Source organism: Canis aureus, chromosome 10 (assembly GCF_053574225.1).
Source record: "Canis aureus isolate CA01 chromosome 10, VMU_Caureus_v.1.0, whole genome shotgun sequence".
Taxonomy (NCBI): domain Eukaryota; kingdom Metazoa; phylum Chordata; class Mammalia; order Carnivora; family Canidae; genus Canis; species Canis aureus.
This window is the reverse complement of record NC_135620.1, coordinates 2,690,927-2,708,586: the sequence shown is the minus strand read 5'-3', so window position 1 is coordinate 2,708,586 and position 17,660 is coordinate 2,690,927. Positions and strand designations below refer to the sequence as shown.

Here is a 17,660-nt window from a genome sequence, read left to right as displayed (position 1 = left end):
GAAGTGTCTCCCAGGCAGGGAGGGGTGCAGAGGACCCTGGGGCCCGAAATGTGGATCACCTGCATGGCCAGATGGGGCCGTGGGCATCCCCAGTGTGAGGCGCCTCTGACATCTAGTGCCTAATCCTAGCTTCCCACATCTAGTTCCTGGATGCAGCCGGGGTTGCTCAGATGTCCATACAGATCGGGACCTGCACTCCTAGAGCCATAAGGACTGTCCACAGACAACAGCAACCTGGTTTCCTGCTCACCGGCCCTGCCTTCTTTCTGAAAATCAGAATGGTGTTTGCTTGCCACCTGCTCACGGAGACCCCATGCAGAGGCTGAGCATTCACCCCTGAGTCTCTGCAAGTGCCAGGTGATAATCCTGCTGGGCCAGGAGATGGAGATATTTGCACTCCATGCCCAAACACTCTGGGGGCCCCCAATCCTGGGCGGTGGACCCAGGGGCCAAAGACCACATACCAGCATGTAGAGCAGATGCAAGAGGGAGTCTCAGATTCTCAGAGCCAGAATGGAATGATTGTCCTGGCTTTGATCCCCTCTGGGCTACCCTGAGCAACAAAGCCAGATGGCCTTTCATTGGTGACATTAAAAAAAAAAAAAAAGATTTTACTTATTTATTCATGAGAGACGGAGAGAGAGAGAAAGGCAGAGACATAGGCAGAGGGAGAAGCAGGCTCCCTGTGGGGAGCCCGATGCAGGACTCAATCCCAGGACCCTGAGATCATGCCCTGAGCCGAAGGCAGACGCTCAACCCCGGAGCCACCCAGGTGTCCCTCATGGGTGACATTTGATAAATGATACCCCTGGTCTCACTAAGGAACTTTCTCTACAGGCATGTATTGTCACAAACTGAATTATGTTTATTGCTATTCACATGTTGGTGTTTTAAGCTACTTTCATTCCTCTGCCTTTCCACATACATTTCTGAATGACCTTGTCCTATCTATCAAAAAAAACCCTGCTGGGACTTGGGATCAGAACTGCAGTAAATCTGCAGATAAATTTGTGAGAGAATTGATAATGCTCCAACCCATGAGCCTGGTATGTTTTTGATGTCATTGATTTTTATATTTATCTTCATTATTTACTTCCTTCCACCCGCTTTGGGTCAATTTTGCTTTTTTCCCCCTTAGTTTCTTAAGGTGAAATTTGTAAGTATTGATTTAAGACCTTTCTTCCCTTCTAATACAATAATTTAATGCTATTGGTTTCTTCTAAGTACTATTTGAGGCACAACCCACAAAATCTCATGTAATGTTTTCATTCTCCTTCAGTTCAAAATATTTTCAAATTTGCCTCGAAATTTTCTTCTCTGTGGACTATTTAGAAATGTGCTGTTTAATGTATAAATGTCTGAAGAGTCTTCTGTTTTTGTTTCTATATTTTGGTTATATAGTTTATATGTTACATAAAATAAAACTATATTATTATATTTTTTATTCAATTTGTATTATATATCATTGTGTATATATCTTTGATTTCTATGATTTGAGGTAATACACAACCGTAGGATCTTGCTTTCCTGAGCTCTCTTTTTCTAAAATCTCCATGGTATTTTGCAGTTTCCTGGAGCTCCCCTTTTCGGTTGGCCAGCCAGAAGGCACGGGCTTTAGTCACCCCCCTCTGCTGAGCACTTCCCCATGACTATACCTGTGTCTAGAGGTAGGAGGACAGAGGGAGAAAGAAAAGCAGTGGGTTCCTCTTGCCTTCCGGGGGATAAGAGCTCTGCTTGGAGAGGAAGGTGCCCCACATTTGGTGGGAGAGGTAGAGTGGAACCAGCCTGGAACCAGAAGACTGGTGCTTGTATTTTATTTTGCAGTTTTATTCTTTTTAAAAATTAATACTTGTTTTTGTTACATGAATTAAAAAAACATTTTTTTAGAGATTTTGTTTGTTTATTTGAGAGAGTGTGTGTGGGGGGGTGGGCAGAGGGAGAGGGAGAAGCAGGCTCCCCACTGAGCAGGGAGCCTGGGATCATGACCTGCGCTGAAGGCAGATGCTTCATTAACTGAGCCACCCAGGTGCCCCTGCTACCTGACTTTTTACAGTCACTTTCTATTTATGGGAAGTGATGTTGGTGATTTAGGTAAGAACATAAAATTTCATCACAGAATATATTCACTTTAGTAAATGAATTGATTTTACAAAAAAAAAAAAACAGCAAGATGACGCCAGACCTATGTGCTTGCTTGCTGTGTCCCAGACATGCCATCCACCCTGCTGCCTCTGACTCAGGCTTTTCACTGTCTCCTCTGTTTTAGAACACCCTTCCCTTTGTTCCCTGGAGGTCCAGCTGCAGGGTCCCCTCCTGGAAGGGACCTTCAGAACCACAGCAGACAGGGGTGAGGGGTGCTGGGGTCAATGCAGAGAAAAGGTCCTTTGAGCCACTGGGGCTCAGAAGGGGCCACATCCAAGAGCCAGTCAGCTGGAGAAGAGGTGCTGTTGGCAGGTGGATGTGAGCAGCAAAGAAAGGCGCAGGCACCTCCCTGAGCCTCAGTCTCCCCCCACGCCCAAGGGGGCTAACAGGCCTGGGTCAGCTCAGAGCGGCTGGGACTCAGCACCAACACTGAGCATCCCGTTACAGGCCCAGGCCCTTCCCTCAAGTCCTTCTCAAGGCCCGTGAGTCCATTGCCTGGGCTCCGGACTGCCTCTCTGACCTTGTGTCTGATTCTTCCCATACTCTCCATACTCCCCTCTCACTCCTGCCTCAGGGCTCTGTGCTTGCTGTGGTCCCACTGGGAATGCTCATCCTCCGGGCCTTCCTCTGGTAGCCGTCCTGTACCCCCTCCCCTGGCTGCTCGCCATGCACTCACTGTACCCCGAGCCTCATTTGCTGTCCTGTGCCATTTATCTGAGTGTGAAGTTCTCACGTGCCTTTTATCTACTTGCTCATCACCCGTCTTCCCCACATGGCCGTGAGCTCCTTTGGGGCACAGTCTTTTCAGTCCTGCTTGCAGCTGTGCCCCCAGCATCTGGACCAGGGCTCTGTCAATCAGTGCTTGCTTGCTGGGTGAACACAGGGACAGGTGGATGGGTGGATGCACGGATAGTTGGCTGAGGGAATGACAGTCACTGGGAGGTCGCTGGCTGCAACAGCCCATGGAGGAGGGTGGAGAGAGTGCTTGGCAGTGTCTGGCAACCAGCTGAGGCTGACAGTGGTGACCAGGCTGCTCTGTGGCCTGGCCAGCCAGGCAGCAGCTGCCAGGGAGCAACATGGCCTATTTTGTGAGGGGAACAAGTGTCTTATTTACACGGAGAATGAATATCAGACTGTGTGAAGAGCACATTTGCCAGTGAGATGTGTGAAGGGAGGACTGGGGATGAAAGCGCTAACTGTTCCTGCGCTGAGAATCTTTCAGCCCCACAGGCCTCCTGCTAGGCCACTCCTCCAGTCCTGACCGCCTCATAATGGTGGGACCCCTGCCCCAGGAGGGCTCACCACCCTCCTGTGAGCACTCAGGGTCAGCTGCTCCTAGTTTCCTCTCCCGTTAAATCTTCTGATGGCTCTTATGGCCTCCGCCCTCCTTTGGTGCTTTCCCTCCTCCCCATGCTGCACTGGAACCACCCAGACCTCCCCACTGCCCTGCCCACCCTGCAGGCCACTTGCCCTGTCTGGCTCTGAGTCCCTCTCTGTGTGGCACCTGCTCACCGGGTCACGTTCCTCTCCTGCTCCCGTTGTCCTCAGGGCTGAGTCTCTACCATGTTGGCAGCTGTGTGATCTGTCCTCAGGACTAACCTCAGTGGGTGTGTCTCCCTCCTGTGAGTAGAGCCAGGATGACCCCCCCTGTGGCTCCTGCTCAGGTGTGGGCCTGGAGGGAAGGGGCTCTCATAAGCACCTTGAAGCCTCTCCAAATCAAAGCCCTTGAGTCCCAGGAAGTGGAGGACAGCCTGGGTCAGAAGGCCATGGCCCTGGTTCCAGGATGTGGGAACCCCACTATGAGACACTGGCCACGGAGGCCCTCCATTCTAGGCCTGCCCTCCATTCACCTCCTCAGGGAGGAAGCACCCAATGAAAGGAGCATAGGGGAGAAAAACCATTCACAGCTCAAGTTTTGTGGCTCCTGAGCTATAAGAGCCTGGGACTTTTGGGTTCCCCCAGCTGCACCCACAAAGGCAAGGCTCAGGCAGGAGTCATCTGGGGCCTGCAGCCTGGAGAAGGCAGGACAGGGGGCATCTCACATTCAGATGCAGAATGGAGGACCGTGGGGCAACCAGGATCACGGTCCTCCCTCCCCATAGCCTGGGGCCAACATCACCCTTTTGGGGGCCAGGAGATCCTGGAGTTGACAAGCATCCTGAGGAACTCAGAACCTGCCTTTTTGGCCGAGGGCCTTATTTTCAGGAACCCTGGCGGCACTGGGCACACCGACTCTACCGCCCCATCTGCCCGCTGGTCAGCCTGGGCCACAATGGCATGCCCAATTCTGCAGCAAAAACAGCAGGTTCCGTCTTGGAGCATCTGCGGGAGTCACCCACGCCTCCCGACAGACACCTCAAGGGCACCTTCGGGGAGGAGGAACGGTCGGCAAAAATAAACACTTTTATTTCTCCCTGCAGCTTCTGGGAGTTGCTTCAAAGAATGGTCTGGGGAGGCAAGCCTGTGAGGCTGCGACTGGCTCTGTGGCACCCAGGGGTGGGGGGCAGCATGTGGCCCATGGGGGGTCTGCTCCGCTGTCTGGCTGTGAGATAGCCCCCTCACCTGGCTGGGCCTCAGTTTCCATACCTGTAAAGTAGGCTCATCAGACCTCCCCCACCCGGTAGGTAGACATACTTGGGTTGGGAGCAGGGTCAGTGCTGCACCCATATGTTCTGCCCACCCCCCGCCCCATCGCTCCCCAGGGTGGGCCGAGGAGGACCAGGGGAACCACCTTCTCTGCCAGCCATCTTCCTCATCACGCCCCAACAGCTGGGGGGCCGCCCCAGCCTGTCCCCCGCCTCCCCACAGGCAGGACTTGCTCCCAGCGCAGGCTGCCTGGCCTCCATCACCACTCGTATTGTCCTGTCCTCTCTCTGAGCCTGGCCACGTGCACCTGGGGCTGTCCCGGTCAGGGCCCGGGGATCCCAATCCCAGGGTGGCTGAAGAGGCCGGGCCCAGAGCGCAGGGGTGCTCCACATCAGCGCAGAGTGGGGGCTGCACGGAGCTCACTCCCCAGAGCCACTCATTTCCTCCTAACTAGAGGTCCGTCAAGGGTCTAGAGAATCTTAAAGGACAGAGAAATCATTTCATTTCTGTCCTGAATTTGGAAATTTGGGTGAATGAGTTGAGAACTGCACAACTTTTTGTTCACGGTGCCCAATGACTGGGACACAGCTGCAAGGTCCAGACACATGGTAGTGGGTGGGGGTACCCAGAGGGTTGGGGAGCCAAGATGCCAGAACAGGTGCTCCCGGCCCTCCTCCCCATGGACAGTGGGAGCCGGGGACCCACCTCCAGCCGGAGTAGGGCCACTTATCCAAAAATAACTCCAAAAAGCAAGAAGCTGCCTCGAAATACTCGTCATTCTTGCTGTAAGAGGAGGCTCTCATGGCTGAACTTTAACAAATTCGTCATCGTCTTTTCTGGGAAGAACAAGGGGAGATGGAGTCATCCGTGTGAGAATAAAACAAAGAAGCATACTGTTTTCCTCTGGCTTCTCTCAGAAACATCCAGCAGACAGAGAAAAGGCCGTTGTCAGAAAGTCAGGGAAGCTGTGTGTACGTGTGTGTGAGCCACCCCCCAGCCTGGTGGCTCCACTCGCAATTGTGAGTTCAGTTCCCTGCCCTGTCCTGGGCCACAGGCCGACATCAGGGCTACGGTGCACAAACACACCATTGTGAGTTGGCTTCTCTCAAGACCTGCTGAAAAGCAGTTCTGTCCTTATGTGCATTTCACAGAAGGGAAGACTGAGGCTCAGAGAGAAGACCTGACCTGTGCTGGGTCACCCAGCTCAAATGGCTCTCAAATTGATTGGCAGACTTTTACCGTCTTCTGCAAATGGGTCCAGGGTAGCCCGAAGCAGGGACTGGCTCTGATTTGGGCGGGTCTCCACATAGGAACACCCCAGGCAGCTTGTGTGGGGAGGGGCCCCGGCTGGATGGTGGGCTACTCAGACCACAGACCCTAGGGGCTACCCCACTGCACGGGGTTAGCCCCGGGGCCTGGGGCAGAACAGGGTCTCCTGGGCCACTGACCTGAAAGATGGTCAAAGAGGTGCTCCCGGGATCCAAGTCCTGCCTAAAGGCCACACAGCCACTTGTGGAGCAGTGCAGAAGCCAGCGAACCCCTGTTTCTGGGGCCAGGACCACTCACCACTGGTCAGCTGCGGGCATTGGACAATTGTCACCACTCTCTGCATCCAGGGGCACTCATAGATGCCCTAGCTCCTGGTCAGTCTGCATACCTCCTGTGCTCAGGCTGGCAAGAACCTTCACCCAGAGAAGTCCCTGACCTGAGAGCCCCCACAGATCTGCTCCACCCTCCCCAGCCCCGGAGCCCCCACAGAGCTTCCTAAGGAAGTGGACACCAGTGTGCTGCCCCATGTCGGTGAAGGGGAGGGTACAGATATGAACCGGCCACTACGCTCCAGTGAAAGTCACAGTCCAAACCTGGCCAATACATGCGTGCCTAAACATGGACACGTGGGCATCAGAAAGCAGAACGAGCCTCAGCGCAGAGGGGACGGCTTGTCTCCCTCCCACCAGTTCAACAGAGCCCCCAGCAGGAGCAGTCGTGAAGGGGGGGGTCATCGTGATCACAGCGTGATCACAGCGGCACGGCTGTCACCTGCACTGGCTCACGCAGTCCTTGCCCACCTGTACCAGGTTGCTCTCTTGCTGTTTCCTGGGAGACAGCAGCGGTGGCTTACCCCGTGGACGAGGGAGCCAGGCTGTGGCACTGCGTGACCCGGAACCCAGCTCACCGCACTCCGCGTGTGTGCCCGTGGAAGCCCTGAAGGATGCTGGAGGAGCTAGGGCTTCCAGCAGGAGGAGGAGCAGTCCCAGGATTGGGGACACCTGGATGCCAGGTGCTGGCGGGTGATGCAGACAGGGCTCTCCCTGAGCACGCCTGCCCTGGGCAGCCCCTTGGGTCCCTTGAAGAGCCCGGCCTCAGGCTTAGGGCCTTTGGGACATGAAACCATTTCAGTGTCTGTCAGTTGCGGCATTCCAGGGTCACTTTTGGGGTATGTCTAGGCCCTATGTAGCTATTCGGCTAATCACATTCCTCATATCAATTCACGTTTTAAAATTAGCATTGTTCTTACCAACACTATCTATGACCTCATGGGTCTAATGCACTGGGTATATGCTTTTTAAAATGTGTTAAAGTAAACACATCAATATGTAATAACTCAGCAGTGAACAAACACATTGTTGCACGCTGCTGGCTGCCAAGGACACATGGCTGTCACATGGCGTAGATTTCTGGACCTCCTACCTGGGGTCTCTTAGGCAAACCAAGCTGGTTCCTCGACGACGTGCCTGGGCCTCAGTGGGTCACACCCTCAGGCAGCAGGTGGCTCTGGAGGCAGAGGCCATGGCTGCCCTCCCAGCCCCCATCCTGCAGCCCTCCCCACTCCCCGAGCACTCCTGCAGATGGAGGCTAGGGAGGGTGCTGGATGATCCAGCCACACTGAGTGCCTGCTTCAGTCTTGCAAACACATCCTGAGGAGCATCAGGCCTGTCATCAGGACAACTCTGGGTTCTGCCACCGGCTGCAGGCCGAGACAGCTGTCATGCGTCATACCTCCAGCCCTGTCAGGCTGCACTGGGCAGGAGGCAGGGATAGGGAGCCTGGCCTAAGGGCCACAGAGCAACTGGGGCTACTTCCAGAAACACCCACCCTGTGGAAACGATGTTTTTGGGGCCAGTGGCCTATCAGGTGCCTGGCTCAGCAGCCCCAGTGTTTTCCCCCTTGGGGAAAAGAGGCTGGCTGCCTCCCACCCAGCACAGGGGCTGCGTGCTGTTGTCCCTAATTACTCAAGCTGATTTCACTGAAGGCTCACGCTCTGCTCACCTAGCAGCTTCTCCAAGAGAGTAAGCTTCTAATTGGCTCCATTTTTAGCCTCATCTGTGCTCCAGCAGCCCCAGTGAGGGCCCTCAGGTGAGTGTGTGCACCATCCCCTGGCCACGCTGCAGCAGGTGGACCGCGTGAGGTCGGGGTGTGGCAGGCGCTGGCAGGCCAGAGGGAGACTGGGTTTGCCTCTGGGCTCCACGCCAAGACTTGGTCCTGCAGCAGCTGCCCAGGGTCAGGGTCACTGCAGCTTCTTCCTGCCCAGCATCTGTCCCTCCTTCTTCTGTCTACAAAACCCATTGTGTCCTCCCTCTCCAGCCTGGGATAGAAGGGCATATGGCCCTGATAGCCTACCCAGGGCAGGAACTGCCTTGGCCGACAACGGTTTGAGATGGGTGTGGGATCCAGGCCTGGGCACCAGTACATTTCATCCCTCCAGCCTTTGAAATAGATTCGTGGTAGGCATAGTACCGAGACTCAGTTCTTGGAACATTTACTAACATTCATTATTGCACTGTGTCTTTCTGCTCAGGTCAAGGAAAACCTAGGAAATAAGTGTGAAGCTGCTGGGACCTCCTCGTACCCACCCTTGAGCCCACATGGAGAAAGCAGAGCCAAGAGGCAGAGAGATGGACACTGGGTCCTAGATCTAGCTATGCCTGGCTTTTTATTTACAGTCACAAACACATTATCTCTTTGAGCTTAAGTCTGATTAAATTGAGATTCTACACATGCCATACACAGAGTCATAACACCCCAGACTCTTGATGTGGGTAGAATATGCCCACATGGAATACACCATCCCTAGCAGGCAGTAGCTATGCTGCATAGGCAACAGGCTTTGGAACCGGAGGGTGACTGTGGGCTTGGTCCTTGTTGGCTGGGACACTTGGAGGATGTCACTTGCCCTCTCACATTCTTGCCTGTAGAATGGGCCTAATGACCCCAGCTCCCAGGCTGATGTGCAGAGGTGACATCTGGTTAAACTCAGTGACAGGAAGAATCAGCCTTGGAAGGGACATTCTGGGAGTGTGTGTAGGGGCTCAGCTAGCACCCAGGCCCAGAGAAAGGAGCAAGCCAAGGGAAGCAAGGCTGCTGTGGCTTCAGTAGGTTGACAAGGAATCTCGTTGTGGGGCACAGGATGGGGAGAAGGCAGGGCCTGGGCTGTGGAAGAGATGGGTTTGGTCATGTGCTGCAGGATGATCCCTGGAGGGGGTTGCGACAAGATCCCTCTGACTGTTGAGACAAGAGTGGGTGGAGGGAGAGCCAGGGGAGTGAAACAGGCAGGAGTCAGGGGATAGAGAGAAGTGGCTGCATTCTGGCCAGATCGGGAAGGTGACACCCACAGGCTATGTTGATGTTTGGAAGGCAGAGGCATCACTGATGGGCAGGGTCCTCAGCTACTCAGGTAGAACTTGACCACCTGGCTGACATAATGAGGATGAGGGAGATTTCGGGGAGGAGAGACTGGGGAGGGGGGTGCAGCAGGAGAATGCTTGGAGAAGGGAAGGGGGTCTTGGAGGCCCAGAGCGGGGGCAGTGCAGGACAGAAGGACTGACCAGGGGGCCCAGGGTACAGAGATGTGCAGGGGAGCATGAGGCAGTGACCCCATGGGTGATGCCTGAGGCTCTGAGGACCCTCCCAAGAACAGCTAGTGGATGGCATGAAGGCAGAAGCCAGCCTAGATCAGCACCTTTGACCTCAGACCCAGCAATTACTTGGGACCCAATCCAGTGTGGGTATAACCATCAGTAGCACCGCCTTGGGCTGAAAATGAGGAGCGCCCAGAAACAGAACACTGGTTAACAAAGTGTGGGCCTGCTCTTCAAGGGACTATACCACCTGGCTGTCAGAGGAGCACAGCAGATTCTGAGAAGAATGTCTTCCAGCTACCGGAGTGAGAAAAGCCAGTGATAACTCAGGCTCTGCTTAGTATGAAATGGATCTCTGCAGAAGAAAATTCTACTTCCATGCACCCAGAGAAGCCCTAGTATGTTTAGTGACAAGAAGGATTATTTCATCACATAATGGGATGGTAAGTGGTTTTAGTTTCTGCTTTACCCCTTTCTGTTTTTTTTTTTTTTCCTTCAAAAGGAAAAGAGAGCAAACAGGTGATGAGTGTGGAGTGCGGTACCGCAGGTGGGCGGGAGTGCTGGTCACCCTGCAGGCGGTCAGGAGCAGGGGGCCTCTTGCGGGAGCTGCACCTGTCTGCTGCTTCAGGGAAAACCAGCCAATTCCACTAAAAGGCCTCTCTCTCCAGCCACTTAAGAGTCTGTGGTGGTAATAACATGCAGAAGCAGGGAGGGCGCATTTGTGTTTAACAAAGGCAGGGATGATGGATTCCAAGTCATTTGTCAAAGCAGAGGCTGGTGTGCAGGGGTGCCTGGCTGCTGCCTTCAGACACACAACAGCTGCAAGGCCACCTCTTTGCTAAAACCAGAGCTGCCACCACCACTCTTTGACATGAGTCCCATGAGCCAAAGTAGTCGGAAGACAAATGGCCATTTAGGGGTTCAGATGGACATGTGCAAGCACTTTACAGTTTTAACAGATATCATCACTCCTGGGTCCTAGGTCCCTGCCCCCAGGCTTGGAGAGCCGAGCCCCAGCCCCATGGTGGCCCCACATTGGCCACCAGTGAACAGCCAAGTCCACTTGCACAAGCAGGGCCTTGGGGGTCCTCAGCTTCTCTTTCAGCCTTAGTGAGTTGCTTGTTTCTTCCTTTTTTTTTTTTTTTTAAGATTTATTTGCTTAAGAGAGAGAAAGAGAGAGAGAGCGTGTGCATAAGCAGGGGAGGGGCAGAGAGAGAAGGAGAGAGAATCCTCAGACTCCCCACTGAGGGCATGGAGCCTGACACGGTGCCTGATCCCAGGACCCTGAGATCATGGAGATCAAGACCTGAGCTCATATCAAGAGTTGGACACTTAACCAACTGAGCCACCCAGGCACCCCTGTTTTGTATGGGTTTTTTCCTAACTTTTTATTGAAGTATAGCATCTGTCCTGAAATGCACACAGATTTGAGATGTGCAGCCAGGTGAGCGCTCCCAGAGCAAACATACCTCTGTGTAACCAGAACCCACGTCAAGAACACACTTTCAGCTCCCCAGAAGTCCAGCCTGAGCCTCTTGATTTCACTAACCCTTCATTTCATCTGGAAAGAAACAAACATGAAGAGGGATTCCCACATGGGGAGACCATTGCAGTTCAAAACACCCAAACCCCAAGACACGCCGAGCCCAGAGGGACGCTTGGAGTAAACTAGGGAGAGAGAATATGAGATGGGCCTCGCGTGCCTGGCCCCATGTGGCTGAGGTGGGCTGAACACAGTGCTCAGCCCCACCCAGGTCTACACAAAGGATCAGGAACATGCTAACCACATGGGTAAATAGAGAGACTATTTTCAGGACACATGGGTGGCTCAGTGGTTGGGCATCTGTCTTTGGCTCAGGTCATGATCCTGGAGTCCTGGGATCGAGTCCCAAATCCGGCTCCCTGCAGGGAGCCACTTTCTTCCTCTGCCTATGTCTGTCTCTCTGCGTGTCTCTCATGAATAAATAAAATCTTTAAAAAAATTTTAAAGGAAAGACTTTTGCTTTTCACTTACATATTTTTAAATATAATTGACCATTAAAAGCAAAAATCATGTAGTACAGCATTTGTAAATATGTGGGCAGCCTTGTATGGCAACCATACAGCCCTGTTACAAGTTGAATTATGTCCCCCCCCGACCCTTTTCTCCCTACCTCCACCAAATACATTGAATTCCGAAGCCCCAGTATTTCAAACTGTGACATTATTTGGAAATAGGCTCTCTACAGATGTCATCAGTGAAGATGAGGTGATTCTAGAGTAGGATGGGCCTCTACTCCAATGTGACTGGTGTTCTTATGAGAAGATGGCTATTTGAAGACCCAGACACCCTAGAATGACATCATGTGACACTGAAAGTCCAGATAGGACCCCAAGCCAGGGAACGTCAAAGATTCTGGTAAAGAAAATCAGGAGGAGGTTTCAGTTGAAGCATGGCCCTCTGGTACCTCGGCTTTGGACTTCTATGCTGTGAGAAAAGAAATTCCCATTGTTTTAAGCCATCCCAGTTTGTGGTATGCTGTTACACAGTCCTAGGAAATGAGTGGGAGTGCAGAGGTCAAGAGGGAGAACGGAAGTGTGCTGGCATCAGGTCGTCACACTATCTGGGAAGTAGCATAAATATCACTTGATAGTAGATTGTGGTACGTTAAAAATGTGGGGGCAAGAATTCTAAGATACACATCCCCCCCAGCCCCCCACTCTTGGTATAATGCCCTTTTGAGTGTGATAGATTGCAATCCAGTGATTAGCTTCTGTTACATGGCAGGGGTAAAGGGAGTTATGCAAATTTAATCAGAGCTTTTAATCAGTTGACTTTGAACAAATCTAGATTATCCTTGGTGAGCCTGACCTAATCAGGCAAGCTCTTTTAAAAGAAGGCGAAGAGGTCAGAGACTCACTTCAGAGGCTCTCCTGGGGTCCTTGAAGAAGTAAGCCGCTATGAGATCTATAGCTGCAGGGAAATTACTTCCATCACCATCTACATGAGCTTAAAAGGGGACCCCTCTGATGAGACCCCAGCTTCAGACTTGTGAGACTCTGAGGAGAGAACCCAACTAAGCTGTCCTTGGAACCTGATTCATGGAAACACTAAAATAATAAATATTTATTGTCTTCTGCTGCCAAGATTGTTTTAATGTTTTAAGCAGCAGCAGAAAAGTGATACGATATATTTTATAGTACCTAAATCAAGTACTAAACTAATACAACAAAGGAATATAGCTAGTAAGTCAACAAAGGAGGTAAAAAAAAGTCGTCAGAAAAAAAGGGACACCTGGGTGGCTCAGCGGTTGGGTGGCTGCCTTTGGCTCAGGTCGTGATCCCAGGATCTGGGATGGAGTCCTGCATCGGGCTCCTATGAAGAGCCTGCTTCTCCCTCTGCCTATGTCTATGCCTTTCTCTCTCTCTCTCTCTGTATGTCCCTCATGAATAAATAAATAAATCTTTAAAAAGAAAAGAAAGAAAAAGAAGATATAAGAAGCAAAGAACATATGAAACAAAAAATACGGGATGCCTTTGGTGGCTCCATTGGTTGGGTGTGCAACTCTTGGTTTTGGTTCAGGTCATGATTTTGGGGTTGTGGGATTGAGCTACCAATTTCATTAGGTGTCGTCAGTGGCATGGTGCTTATACAGATACAGGCTGTCAATGTCAGAGTCCCAGCCAGGATACGACCAGGTGGGAGCACAGACACAGGAAGGTGAGCCAAGATCTGATGGCTGGGAGACAGGGACATGGTGGCAGATCATATTTGCCCTATTCTTTATATTATTATTATTATTATTATTATTACTACTACTACTACTACTACTACTACTACTACTACTACTACTTAAGTAGGCTGCCCATCCAGCATTCAGTATGGAGCCTAACACCAGGCTTGAGCTCATGACCCTGAGATCATGACCTGAGCTGAAATCAAGAGCCACCTAGGCATCCCTGACCTACTCTCTACATGTTTACATTTTTTAAAGTTTCCATAAGAAAATGTTTAAAAAAGAAAAAAGAGGAAGTCTGTGGTTTTCTCCCTGAAGGTCCCATGGCCCGGGGCTGTGGTGTGACCTTGGGATGCGCTTCCGGACTGAGCCAGGGATGAAGGTAGCAGCAGGAAGGGATGCAGGCTTCCTCATTAAGGTGAGTGGCAACACTGATGATCAGTGCATTACATGTGATTTGCACCTGTCAATGGCTCTGCTCCTGGAAATCGGTTACAGCACAATAACCCACTTTGTTCCCCCTCCTTACGCTCACTGTTTGCAAAATTTAAGGACATTTTCTCTGGCAAACATTTCAAAACTGCAACATGCAGACACTTAAGGCCCTTTTCATCATCCAAAGTGCTAATACAATTTGGCTGCGTTCATGCAGAAACATCTGTTTTCAATCCATAGGCCGCTGGGGACCTGCACTTCATGCCCGGGTGCAGCTGTCACATACTCTGTCATCTCTTGCACAATCCCCCTTGCACACATACACACAAACCACCATGTGGACAATGTTTTATCCTGAAGCAGCCCGGGTGTCAGAGCTGCTGAGCTGTGATTGTCCCTGGTGTGGTCAGGACATGGCATCCCTGGGGGACCAATGGGGGTCACCATTAAATCTCAAAGGACTGGGGAGTTCAACCATTTTCCTGTTGATGTATCACAAGTAGATCTCACCTCCCAACAGGGGTGTCGATGCATTGTTAGCCTTTTCCGAGGATTAGAGGCAACCTCTCCCCCAAGTCGCTTGCCCAGGGTGGGTCTGGGCATGTAATCTAGCCCAGAGCCCCAGCTCCTTCCTCTTGGCCCCTCTCCCTGCTCCTCTTGCATTTGTGTCTGCTGAGGGCTGACAAGGGAACTAGGGGCTGGCTAGTTAAGAGGGTAAGAGGGCCCGGAGCCCTCCTGCACACTGTATACCCCATGGTGCACTTCCAGCCTGTGGGCATTGTGGCAGCGACAGTGGTCCACCGTCTCTCCTTGAGCTGCTCAAGTCAAGATGCAGAGAGCAGGCATTGACCTGCTGGGGTGTCTGATCGTGGGTGGAGGGGGGTGGCCTATACCCATAAATCCTTCCTCTCCTACCTGACCTCCTGATTGACCTTCCAGAGCAGCTGGGTCATGGGATCCCCCAGGGAGCCTCCCTAGAGTTGACCCCATCTGCAGCCCTGTCTCACCCAGGTGTGAGTTCAGGGACACCCTAGGCCCCACACCAGGGTCTGCTGGTGACCCGTAATTTGATTGACTTAGTGGTCTTCCAAGAGGAAAGTGTGTGTCACCAGAGTGCAGACCAACATGAGGAGTATGGGAATCTCAAATAAATTCATTAAAAATATTTTATCTAATGCATATAATTCAATGGCAACCCCCCCAAACAATCCAATTAAATGGATTAATTATAATTAGTTAATGGTTAATAATTATACTTCATTGAAAAAGTGGGTTGAGGGCAGCCCTGGTGGCTTAGAGATTTAGCGCCGCCTTCTTCCCTGGGTTGTGATCCTGGAGACCTAGGATCAAGTCCTGCGTTGGGCTCCCTGTATGGTGCCTGCTTCTCCCTCTGCCTGTCTCTCTCTCTCTCTCTCTCTCTGTGTGTTGCATGAATAAATAAATAAAATCTTTAAAAAAAAGTGCGTTGAGGATCTGAATAGATATTTTTTACAAAAAAGATATACAGATGGCCAAGAGGCACATGAAAAGATGTCAATGTCACCCATCATCAGGGAAATGCAAATCAAAACCACAATGAGATAGCACTTCACACCAGTAAAAATGACTAGGATCAAAAAGACAAGAAATGACAAGTGTTGGTGAGGATGTGGAAAAAAGGGAACATTTGTCGCAGTTGGTAGAATGTCAATTGGTGCAATCAATATGGAAGGGAGGATGGAGGTTCCTCAAAAAACTAAAAATTGAACTATCATATGATCTGGCAATTCCACTTCTGGGTATTTATCCAAAGGAAACAAAAACACTAACTTGAAAATACCCCCATGTTCATTGTATCATTATTCACAATAGCCAAGATATGGAAACAACCTAACTGTCCACTGATGGACAAATGGGTAAAGAAAATGTGGTATATCACAGCTAAGATCATCCTGAATGGTGAAAACCTGAGAGCTTTTCCCCAAGGCCAGGAACAAGACAGGGACATCCACTCACACCACTGTTAGTTAACATAGTACTTGAAGTCCTAGCCACGGCGACCAGAGAAGAGAAAGAAATAGAAGGCATCCAAATTAGTAAGGAAGAAGTGAAACTTCCACTATTTGCAGATAACATGATACTGTATACAGAGAACCTGAAAGACTCCACCAAAAAACTACCAGAACTGATAAATGAATTCAGAAAGGTCGAAGGATAAAATCAACGTATAGAAATCCATTGCATTTCTATACACTAATAATGAAACAGCAGGAAGAAAAATTAAGAAAACGATCCCATTCACAACTGCACCAAAATTAATAAGATAACTAGGAATAAACTTAACCAAAGATGTGAAAAACCAGCACTGAAAAATATAAAACAGTGTTGAAAGAAATTGAAGACAACAAAAGAAATGGAAAGACATTCCACGTTCATCGATTGGAAGAGCAAATGTTAGAATGTCTCTACCCAAAGCAATCTACACATTTAATGCAATCTCTCTTTTTTTTTAAGACTTTATTTATTCATAGACACACAGAGAGAGAGAGAGAGAGAGAGAGGCAGAGACACAGGCAGAGGGAGAAGCAGGCTCCATGCCGGGAGCCCGATGTGGGACTCGATCCTGGGTCTCCAGGATCACACCCCAGGCTGCAGGTGGCACCAAACCGCTGTGCCACCAGGGCTGCCCTTTAATGCAATCTCTATCAAAATACCAACAGCATTTTTCACAGAACTAGAACAAATGATCCTAAAATTTGTATAAAATAAAATATTCTAAAATACCAAAGCTATCTTGAAAAAGAAAAACCAAATGGGAAGTATCACAATCCCAGACTTCAAGTAATAGACAAAGGTGTAGTAATCAAGACAGTATGGTACTGGCACAAAAATAGACACACAGATTAAGGAAACAGAATAGAAAGCCCAGAAATAACCCCATAATTGTATGGTTAGTTAACCTTTGATGAAAGAAGAAAGAGTATTCAAAGGGAAAAAAAAGACAGTCTTTTTAACAAATGGTGCTGGGAAAACTGGACAGCTACATGCAAAAGAATGGAATTGGACCACTTTCTTACTATACACAAAAATAAACCCCAAATGGATTACGGACCTAAGTGTGAGACCTGGAATCATAAAAATCCTAGAAGACTGCATAGGCAGTAATCTTTCTGACATCAGCAGTAGCAATTTCTTACTAGACATGTCTCCTGAGGCAAGGGAAACAAAAGCAAAATAACCTATTGGGATTACATCAAAATAAAAGGCTTCTACACAGCAAAGAAAAAAAATAATCAAAACTAAAAGGCAACCTACTGACTAGGCGAAGATATTTGCAAATGACACATCTGATAAAGGGTGAGTGTTCAAAATATATGAAGAACTGATACAAGTCAGCACCAAAAGAGCAATCTAATTAAAAATGGGCAGAACGGGGATCCCTGGGTGGCTCAGGAGTTTAGGGCCTGTCTTTGGCCCAGGGCGGGATCCTAGAGCCCCGGGATCGAGTCCCACATCGGGCTCCCGGCATAGAGCCTGTCTCTCCCTCTGCCTGTGTCTCTGCCTCTCTCTCTATCTATGTCTATCATAAATAAATAAAATATTTTTAAAAATGGGCAGAAGACATGAATAGGCATTTCTCTAAAAAAAGATATCCAGATGGCCAACAGACACATGAAAAGACGCCCAGTATTACTCATCATCTGAGAAATGCAAATCACAATGAGATATTACCTCACACTTGTCAGAATGGTAAAACCAAAAAGACTAAGAACCGACAAGTGTTTGTGAAGATGCGGAGAAAGAGGAACCTTCGTGCATTGTTGGTGGGAATGCAAACTGGTGCAGCCACTGTGAAAGACAGTATCTTCAAAGACAGTATTCCTTGAAAAACTAAAAACAGAAGTACCCTATGATCCAGTAATCACACTACTGGGTATTTACC

The 17,660-nt window shown here is 50.1% G+C and overlaps 1 protein-coding gene across 22 annotated transcripts in view; it reads right to left on the bottom strand.

The window, feature by feature from the left end:
• Positions 1 to 17,660, bottom strand: part of RASGEF1C (RasGEF domain family member 1C) — an 80,449-nt gene that overhangs the window by 49,503 nt on the left and 13,286 nt on the right. For 4 of the 22 annotated variants that reach the window (XM_077911108.1, XM_077911117.1, XM_077911106.1 and 1 more), the window contains exon 2: positions 11,057 to 11,148. The exons of 10 other annotated variants lie outside the window; for them this stretch is intronic. The gene's annotated coding sequence lies outside the window, so the exon portion shown is untranslated. Of the gene's footprint in view, positions 1 to 5,433; positions 5,565 to 6,176; positions 6,321 to 11,056; positions 11,149 to 12,861; positions 13,031 to 17,660 lie in introns of those variants that run through there. 8 more of the 22 variants (XM_077911102.1, XM_077911115.1, XM_077911103.1 and 5 more) reach the window with 5 other exon arrangements.